Source organism: Notolabrus celidotus, chromosome 7 (genome assembly GCF_009762535.1).
Source record: "Notolabrus celidotus isolate fNotCel1 chromosome 7, fNotCel1.pri, whole genome shotgun sequence".
Classification (NCBI taxonomy): Eukaryota; Metazoa; Chordata; class Actinopteri; order Labriformes; family Labridae; genus Notolabrus; species Notolabrus celidotus.
In genome coordinates this window covers 23,839,974-23,851,116 of record NC_048278.1, presented here as the reverse complement: position 1 = coordinate 23,851,116, position 11,143 = coordinate 23,839,974, and positions in this window count along the sequence as shown.

Below are 11,143 nucleotides of genomic sequence, written 5' to 3'. Positions count from 1 at the left end.
TGCACAACATTTCAATGAAGTTCTCTGTTACGTTTGACTCACACGTCCTTAAATGACCTAAACTTTGATCGAGCACTATTAGCAGACAGCATCGTACATCAAAGGCACATCACAAACCATGACTGAGGTTAAACACACACAATTCAGTATGTTATACTGCTGATGAAGCCTGTATTATGTCTGAAGTCTCACTTTGAAGTCCTCTTGTCAGAGTGCTTTCCATGAGCAGAGGTTTAACTCCCAGACAGGATGGGAGGGGTTTGTGTGGCAGTTGAGTTTACTTTGTAATACCCTCATAATTGATCCATTCAATCTAGCTGCAATATGTAGTTAGTCTGAAATTCCTTCTTCCTTACTCACGTTGCTTGTTTCCCCAAACTAGGTACGAGCTATGCGCACCACGAGGTGCGCATAGCTCTTCAGCTGTCTGTTTTAACAAAGCTGTACAGTTTTCAATCTTCTTTTAGTGACCATGTTGTAAAAGCAACATCTTCGTGGACTTGGCCTCACACACAAACATAAATGAGGGCTTTATACTCAAAAGTCCAGCTATCTCTGTGTTTTTACTCAACTAATCTACATTTGCTTGTTTTTATTTTTGCATGAGTTGAAGACTTTTCTGCAGGACACTGCAAATACGAGGGGGGAATTTTATATAGAAGACAACTATTTAGAAGCAGAAGTTCCTCTTTAATACTCCACCATGACTAGTATTAGACTCAAACGACCTCCTGGCAAAACCACACTTGGCTTTTAATATGTGATGTTTTTAATCCAGATGTTTTATTATTTTTCAGGCAGTATCACTGGCAGTTTTTTTAAATTATTTTAATTATTTTCTATTTTTCTATTCCGATATTTACATTTCTTTATTCTTATATCTTTTGTTGTTTTTAGCCTTCCAACATTGTTTTATCTCTTTGCAGTCTTAACCTTTTTATCTCCCTTTCTGTCATTTATTTTGCTGTGACCTTCCTGCAGTTTTATTATTACTATTTATAATTTATTGTTAATTTTTATTTGATGTATTTTTATTTATTTATTTTGGTTCTTCCTATTTTTAAAGCACTTTGTAACCCTGTTTTGAAAAGTTCTATACAACCAAAGATTATTATTATCATTATTATTCTTACTAAATTTGAATTTAGGGCTTTTCGAGGGCAAGTAGGAGATTCACCCTGTGGTTTAGATTCTCTATCACAAGACGATTTTGAGAAATGCTTGCAATCATAATTGTGAATCAGCCTGTGTATTCTGAATGTAAATGACAGTGGCACATCTAATATCCTCTAGAGGTTTGTGCAGTTATTGCGATATCTTAATCTGCATTATTCAGCTTCAAGTGAAGCATTCATTCAGGCATCAAATGTCAGCACAATGGAAGGTTAACTGGCCTCTTTGCAAATTTTGAATCAGACTCTAAGTGACTGAACTGCTTTCAGGTTTCCTCTAGATGCTCTCCCTTATTTAGAGTGAGGAAAAATGCACGGCACAGGACATTTGAATATCACTGATGGTTTACAGGAAATGTGTTATCCCTTCTTAGAAAAAATAAGCCTGTTATCATTACCCTGCTCATAAAAGCTAACGATCTAAACGGCTGAAATCAGTGGTTTCCTGTCTTCTTCAGAGCTAAAAAAAGGAGAGATTGTTTTTTAAACAATAGGTTATTGCAAACATGTATAAGGGCATGGACACTTCCCTTAGAGTTGTCATTGAATCTGCAGAATTAATCTCATGTCAATAAGAATAGACAGAACATGCAGACCTAAATTCAGTCTTGACAACCACAGTTTTTTTAAGCACAGTAAATCCCACTGCATTAGATTCTGTCTGCGTGGTGAACTGTACTTTGTGGGAAATAGCTGCTCAGCACAATCTGTGTTTTACCATTCATCTATTGCATCACTCACTGTTCTTGTTAATCATAGCTGAAAAGGTTTTTGTGTGGTCCTGCTAGTTCTCTAGTTTACTGTAGTTCTTCTCCATTTCGCTCAGCCTCCCTGCATTGTTCTTTCAGGGCAGGAACACACCACACACACACACACACACACACACACACACACACACACACACACACACACACACACACACACACAGACAGACAGACAGACAGACAGACAGACAGACAGACAGACAGAGACAGACAGACAGACAGACACAGACACACACACACACACACACACACACACACACACACACACACACACACTGGTTAAGGGTTTGCTGTTTGAGAGTGGGTTGGTGACAAATGATGCATCTCTGCATCTCTATAAAAGGTAAACATGTCAAGAGGAAGGGGTTTACTGTAGTGGTGCTTTTCTTTCCCTTTGGTTAACATTATCATGAGCACTAATAAGCAGCGCCCACGTGGCTTATGTATGAACTGTATGACTGTCTCCAGCTACTGGGCCACTTTCTGAAAGATGCAAAAGAAAGGGGGAATAGTCTACAGTAAAAAGACTGAAATACATTTTTAAAAACAGTTAAATAGTTGACTTAGTTTGTGTTGTAATAAGTCTATTGTGCAATGACAAATAGCAACTGTACAGACAGTTTTGCTGATATAAGCCTGTTATCATGGTGTTCATTAAAAGTAAGGTAGCTGTTAGGGATGGCTTAAAAATGACAGTTGAAGCTCCAGTAATTCTAGCTAGCAGTTCATGTATGAGCCCCATGTACTGAGGCTATAGTACTCATCAAAGAGGTTGCTCAGTCATGTCCCGTTTGCTGCCTGTCTTCCCCCACTCTACTCCACACATTTCCTGTCTCTCGTGGGCTTTCCTATCAATAAAGGCAAGTGCTAGGAACTTTAAAAAAAGCCCCCTTTTTTCTCTTTAATAAAGGAAATGATAGATATGTGTTTAACTGTAGCTTCATTGTCTAACATTTATTAGGGCACATAAACTTTCCTTATACCTTCCCTCAAAAACAATGAAAAAAGACAACATACTCTCACCTTTATTCATAACAACAACAGCTACAGGAAAAAAGAGGAAAACAGACAAACGGTTTACATTTAGGTACGTCATCTTTTCTTTCTAATTTTGCTTAATTTAAGAATTAAAAGTACCAAAAGTAATTGAATGAATACATTTCTGGTACTTAAAACTCATGTGGACGCCATTCTTCTGAGTGAGGCAGGTAGACAGCACTGAATCATCAAAAAAAAAAAAGTAGGATGATTATGAATCTTGTTTTTAATTTGTGTTATAGGTGGATATGCTTTGTCTTGCTGGAGAATATTAATTTGCCCTGCTGTGCATATAGTAGTGTTGCTAAATGATACAATTAGTTCCCTGCTTAGTGGCTGTATTGTTTAATCACATCTTCTGGACAATCCTTCAGTCCAGTATGTAACAATATGATATATTGTTGCCCATGTAGGCAATGCTGGCTGGTCTGAAATACATGAGGTTAGTTTTATGTGGCTGTTGTTGCAGTTAGTGCAAAAGTATAGATTCCCACGTGTTTGTGCATGCCCAACTTTAAAGGTGACCGTCGTGCAGAGGTATGATAATAAGAAATATATTCCTGCCGAGGCCACCAGTACAGCTCCATCTGGAGCACTAACCCTAACACTGATTCAGCCCCAGGCCGAGCCCCAGCTCCAGCTCCAGCTCCAGCTCCAGCTCCAACTCCAGCCCCAGCCGCATACCTCTTGCTGGGGCTTTCCTTCATCTTGAGACATCGTCCTGATCTCTCTCTTTTTTCCCATTAAAGTCCAAACAACTGTTTCCCTTGCAGGATGCACATCTTAATAAATCTAATTTCCTTCTGCCTCCACGGAGATTAAAAGAATACTGCCCTAAATAATTGCCCTGGGTTCCGTTGCAATCTTTGCCAGCAGAATTTTGTCACTCAAACATATCACCTCATACCAAAAGGTTCTTTCTCATCACATTTCCATATACATCTTAAATGTATATATTCCTTGACGAGAACCTTACATAACAGTTAAAAGGTGTGTCACCACTGAATCTGTGTGATTAAACTTGCTTAAAAAATATAGATAGAAATGTAGAACCTTGAATTCAGTGTGGGCTACCACATGTTTTGTAAGCACAATAAATCAGATTTAGTCTGAGTGGTGGGACTGTACTCTGTGGGAAGTACCGTAGCTGCTGGGTGCAATTTTTTGAACACACGCACACACACTTACAGGGTATTAGTGAGCTGTCTGGGAGTGTGTCAGGGGACAGATATTTTCAAGTATTTCTGCACAAGGAGGGCAGAGTGTGGTCGGAGGGAGGTTAGCGCCGACAGGCTTTTCTTCCCCTTCCTCTATCATGAGCACTATGAACTTATTCAAGCAACCACAACCACAACTACACATTTTACGTATGACTGTCTCCAGCTATAGGACGACTTTCTGAACAATCTAGAAAGGGGAATTTACCTAATGTAGAAAATTTAAATACAGTTTTTAACACAGCTAAATAGTTGACTTGGTTCATGTAGTAATACGTGTATTGTGCAATGACAAATAGCAACTGTCAGGTCAGTTGTGCTGATATTCAATCGATTTAAGTTCCTTTATTCTGACTGGCGATACTGAAACATACAGTTCTGTCAGTTAACAGCTCTTTGGTTTTCCAGGATGTGGACAGGATGAAAACACTAACAGCCGGATGAATTAATGCAGCATTTGAGTACTTCCAAGCTGGGATAATGATTAACCAGGAGGGTAGGAGGTGACATCATTCCACCTCATTATCAGAGTGATAAGTGCACACACCCTAAGATACGCACACATAAACTAAACTACTGACTACAGGAGATTGGCGATTTATGACCTAGTGGAAGTACTTTCATACTTTGTCAATACCTGTGTCAAGGCAAACACCAGATTGCATCTTTCAAAAGGATAAACTGAACCTCTTTTGCGTTTTATAGTGAAGATACATGCCACCTGTTATGTTCTTGTCCTTGCCTCAACTTTAGTTTCACTATGTTACTGTTAGATTTGTGGTTTATGGTTCTACATTGAGATCAGTTATCCACATTGAAGACCTTTAATCTACTTACTTACTTATTTATCATTAAAAGAGACAATCATTTAAAGGGTAAATTGCTGACAATTAGAAATGTGGGGAAATCTCTGTTAATGAACACTCTAATGAATGAAATACTCTTTGTGCACACACCCAGTTACATCACTGTATGTTTTAATTTTTAATCATTTATCTTCAACAAGTGCTCTGGTACAAATTTACACCGCCTCTGTGAATCTTTTTCATTGTCATTGGATGATAATTTCGCCTGGTGCATGTCTGTGAGAAGTGAATTTACAGTCTATAGTAGAAAGCAAAAATAAGCTAGCTGTTAGCTCTCTCATCAAAAGCAGAGCTAGCAGCTGTAAAAACTGAGCGCCTCATTACAACCAGAGGCCAGTATGGTGGTGAGGAAGAAGGGGGGGGGGGGTAAATGTCATGCAGGGGAGGCACCGACAATCTTTTCAGATCTCACGATGCGCTGGAGGGTCATATGGCAGGACTCAGTGCAGGCCCCGAACCACACAGTGATGCTGCTGGTGAGAATGCTCTTGATGTTGGTGGTCCAGGTGATGTCTTCAGTGATGTGCACACCAAGGAACTTGGTGCTGCCCACCCTCTCCACAGCAGCACTGTTGATGGTCAGGGGAGCGTGCTGGGTGCGTGTTCTCCCGAAGTCCATAACAATCTCCTTCGTCTTCTCCATGTTCAGAGAGAGATTGTTGTGTCCGCACCACAAGGCCAGGATGACACCCACCACAGTCGTGTCGTCAGCAAACTTGGAGAAAAGGTTAGGACTGTACAGTGTGTGTGCAGTCGTGGGTCAGCAAGGTGAAGAGGAGGGGGCTCAGCACACATCCTTGGGGGATGTTCAATGAGATGGTGCTGGATCTGTTACTGCCAACCCATACTGCCTGTGGTCCTCTGGTCAGGAAGTCCAACAGCCAGTTGCACAGTGAGGTGTTCAGCCCCAACTAGTCCAGCTTGTGAATGTGTTTATGACTAAAACATTGACTAAAGTTAGACTATTATGAGAGTATCACTGACAAAATCTTGACTCCAACAGCATCAGACACAAGGACTGAAATATGACCAAAATCAACCACAATATTCTGATAATGCCTAACTAAATTGAAATGTCTTGTCAAAATGAAACTGCAGTCAGCTAAAATCAAGCCTTGGGATTTGGATGCAGTTGGGTTGGATGCTTTGTGATATTAGAATTACTGAACTAGTCTTGGCAGTGGTCAAAGTTTTCCTTCCTTTCCTTCCACATTGATTCCAAGTAACCATTATATTCTTGTCCATTCACTCAGTGTTGATCATTAATCATTGTTTGTGATGACTGCTCAAAATTTTCTTTCCCTCAGCATGATACTGAGCTAACGTAGGTGTAGCCTCAATGAGTTAAACGTTTAATCTTACGTACATTGAAAATTCTGTGATTTTAACAGCGTTATTTAATTTTGAAAAGTAATTAGATACACTACTATAGTTGACACAGAGTGGTGGAGTTACAGTAATTCACCACTTAGAAACACATCACTCAGCACTGTCAATATCATGGATTTATCCTAAGCACATTGAATCATTAGCTGTTTCCCTAAGTTAGTTTCAAAGCTAGTCATGTCCGCTCTCCAAGATGCGTAGGCGGCAGGCAAACACTTTTTTTTCAATCTGATTGAAATGCCTCACATTAATGTCAAAGAATATCGTCTGAAACACAACAGAACTGCAATGGAAACAGTTTATTTGGTCAGGATGCTGTTTCACCAGCATTGTGACTTCTATCAGCTATTGGAGATAATGTAAGATAGGTGTATGTTGGCATTTACAGAACAGAGAATGAAGAAATATGCTTTGATTGGATTTGAGCTTTAGCAGAAAAGGAAACTCTTGTAATAGGGATGTCTGCTGTCCATAACTGTCAGAAATGGGACTCCGCTTCAGTTTCACTCAAACACTCAGCAGACAGACATCCTGTGTGACGCCAGAGTTTTTGAGTGGGAATTGGGGTTTTTAGGTGGATGGATTTCAAATGATTCCTCCATACAAATTCAGCGTGCTGTGATTGTGAGATAAAACATCACATTTTGGATGCTGAGAAACTGTGCACAGCATTTTTTGGGACCTACTCCACAATAAATAAATACTTTCCATGAACCCACCCAGAGGAAAAATTTACTGCTCAAGGCTTTCTCTTCTAAGTCTCCGGAGACAAAATTGAGATTCTCACTTCAGCCTCATTCAAGTTTCAAATAGTTCTCATTGGTTTCTCATTAGTTTCTCCTAAAATTCACTAGGAGAAATAGTTGAGACCATGACATGAGTCTTATGTGAGACTTAAATGAGAGATCTCATTAATGGTGAATTTAATTTAATTTCCTAATTATTATTTTTTGCCTTTATTTGGCAGGACAGCTGAAGAGAGTCAGGAAATGTGGGGAGTAGTGAGCGGGGGAGACATGCAGGAAATGGTCAACCAGCCGGGAATTGAACTGGCGAACTCTGCGACGAGGACTGAAGCCTCTGTATGTGGGGCGCGTAGACCGCTAGACCACCAACGCCGAAAAGAATCCTCCCCTTTAATTGAATAATCTGGCTAAATCTGGTCAGCCCTTTTGCGGCCCATATTTTAAATAAATCGTATGTCATACCTGGTATGAAAATCGCTATCTTTTGCAATTTCTCTCAAATACACTAAATCTTTGTGAAGTTGTTTTGTTCCAAACAGACTTGTAAAGGAAGGACCATATTGTGAAGTCAAAGAAGAGATCATTTGACATCTAAATTGCTGATCTTGCAAGTGGTTCAATGTTTTAATGAGAATTGTAAGTTTGTGGACAATTACATTGAAATCTTAATTTTGCAGGGCTCTATAAATGTTCATGGAAAGATGAGCTCAGGCTCTTTCTTTGCTCCATCTGAGCTCGACATGAGACACAAAAAATGAGTCTGACAAAAACAAATGGATGAGGTTAGATTGAGACAATTGAGAGAGCTCCCTGATTTCTCCACCTGAGCTCAAAAGGAGTCACAAAACTTGAGAAATACCTGAGAATCATTTCAGATTTTGACGAGATCTCCTTTTGAACTGAAAGGGAGACTAAGCTGAGACTTTTTGCAACTTTTTTCTGGGGGCAAGAATGAGATACAGGAGACATAAGCATTGTTGTCTAGGAGACATAATGAAACACTTTTGAGATCTCCTCTCTAAATTTATTTTCCTATGGGCAAACATCACCTACACCTTGTAGGTATCTTGAGTGATATTTAAGAGACCTGCCTTTGCAAACTTAAAAATCTTACTAAATCCACAACACAAGGATTAAAGCTGAAATGACAAAATGTAAGCGCCAAGATGTTTTAATCAAGACTGCAAACCTATTTGTGTTAAAATTGTTCAATCTTTTTTCCTCCTTTTCACCCTCTTCCCTTTTCTCTTATTTCTATGTCTTTCAAGGTGAGGGATATAGGCAGAAGCCGTTGGAAGCCTTGGTTTTGTTCCTGTAAACTTCTTTGGCCTGCACATTGAACAGAAACAGAAAGCTACCAGCCTGCACAGAACAACATCACATGATAAGATAATGTTGCGCCCTTTAATTGCGTTTAAATGTACTTTGAATCATAAGATTGATCCTTTTATGGTGACAAGGCATATCTGTAATGACAGAACCTAGTTTTTCTTTGATAAGAGCCTGTCTTTATCAGTATAAAATGCCACTGTCATTACATTCTAAGCTGCAATCATCTTTATAGTTATTGTTTTATTGTTAGCAACACAAGCTTACCTTTTATAAAATGCACTGTGATACTACAGATGATTTTAAATCTCAGTCCAAAGGTCAGGCTTTCAGCTTTGTTTATGTATGTGTATGCATATCTGTTTGTCTATTGCTAATTTCACATACTAAATAAACCTTCTTTTTCTGCACATTATTATCTGCATGCTCAGCCAGCTCTCATGGTGACAGCCTGCAACATCTTCTATTTGAATCAGAGACGATCATACCACAACCAAAGAATTTTGTGACTCAGAGTAGAAGGGAAGAAGGAGAATGATTAACATTTATAGCTCAAAACACTGCAAGCCACATACCAACACATACCTGCGTCTATAATCTTCAGTATCAAGTCTGAATCAACTCGTTCACAATTTTTTAAATGCTTTTTAAATGAATGCACCAGTTGCTGACTGCTTTTTACTCTTCATTGAACGATAGGGACAACAAATGATCAACACCTGTTTCTGCAGCAGACAAAAACCAAGACAGTCAAGTATGTGTTTGAATAACCATGATGCAAGACTGCACCAGGCCAAGAGCCAGCCTCGCAGTGCCTCCCACGCATAGATGATACATTTGGCCACCCAAGTATATTTTGGTATATTTTACTCGCCTGAGTAAAAAGCCTCCCATTTTTGTATTCTTCTTATTTTATCTGTATTAGATTTTCATCCGTAATTGATGAACTAAAACATCTGTTTCATTGCTTTCTGCCCCTCACAACCTGCAGCATGTGACACATGCTCTGCAGGCAATCAGAGTGAGAGAGATAGAGAGGTTACTCAATACGACCGTTCTGTTAAGGCATTGGACTTCCTCATACTTCCTCTGTTTTTAGAGCTATGTGCAGCTGGTTGCCGGTGTGTCTTCCTCTGTCTTCCTCTAATGTCTTGGTGCATCAATGAAAAATGCAAAGTCACTACCATGTGACATCCACATGTGGATCACTCACTGTATTAAAATAATCATGTGTGAAAGATTTTAAAATACGACTTGTGTTATTTAGGCAGAGGGGGACACACTTTTGAGCATAAAGAGAGGGAAACCGTGTGTGTGTGTGTGTGTGTGTGTGTGTGTGTGTGTGTGTGTGTGTGTGTGTGTGCGTGTGTGTGCGTGTGTGTGTAGGTGTGTAGGTGTGTGTGTGGTGTGTGTGTGTGTGTGTGTGTGTGTGTGTGTGTGTGTGTGTAGGGAGGGGATAACAGGGCTAGGAGAAAGTAAGTTGAAAGTAATTTGAACAAAGGAAAGTTGTTTATTAACACTTTGGAGAACAAAACAATGACTATTTAAATTAACTTAATATATGAAATAATAGATGACACAAAGTAATTTAAGTAGAGTAATTTATGGCACTTTTTCAATAGATCCCCGTCCCCACCTTCCCCACCACAGGTTCAGTGTCACTCTGTGAAAAACACTGCCTCACCTAGTTTGTTGCAGGCCATATTTGGCAATTTGCAGGGAGAGTAGGGTGGGGAGGGTTTATTTTCTGTGCTGTGTTAGAATTAAAAGCTCTCAACCTTATTTCACCACACTGTGACATCTCTCTCACACATCTCTGAGAGACACACACTGGCTTAGAGAGACACACACACATTGGCTGAGAGAGACACACACACACTGGCTGAGACACACACACACTGGCTGAGACTGAGACACACTGGCTGAGACTGAGACACACACTGGCTGAGGCCGAGACTGAGACACACACTGGCTGAGGCTGAGGCTGAGACGCACACTGGCTGAGGCTGAGACTGAAACTGAGACGCACACTGGCTGAGGCTGAGACTGAGACTGAGACGCACACTGGCTGAGGCTGGCGCTCTCTCGGGCTCACTGGCTGAGGCAGGCTGGGGCTCACTGGCTGTGGCTCACTGGCTGAGGCAGGCTGGGGCTCACTGGCTGAGGCAGGCTGGGGCTCACTGGCTGAGGCAAGCTGGGGCTCACTGGCTGAGTCTCTCTCTCTCTCTCTTATATTATTGCACGCTAAGGAGACTTGGCACAGATTTTTTAAGATGCTTAAAATATAAATCATGGTAATATTTCTGTTAAAGATGTTGCTGTTTTGTGTGTCACAGAAGTTGACATTCTCTAGCTTCCCAGCTACAGCAGTACATTTGTGAATTCATGATTCCATCAATGAAGTGAAGCTCCCCAACACCAGCAGCACTCATGCAGCCCCACATGAGGACACTGCCACCACCATGTTTTACTGTAGGCACTATGTATATTTCCTTATACTCCTCACCTTTGCGACACCAGACAGTTTTGAAGCCATCAGTTCCAAAAACATTCATTTTGGTCTCATCACCTTTATCAGCATGGGCCCTGGCAAATGCTAGGTGGGCTTTTTTGTGCATGGGCCCT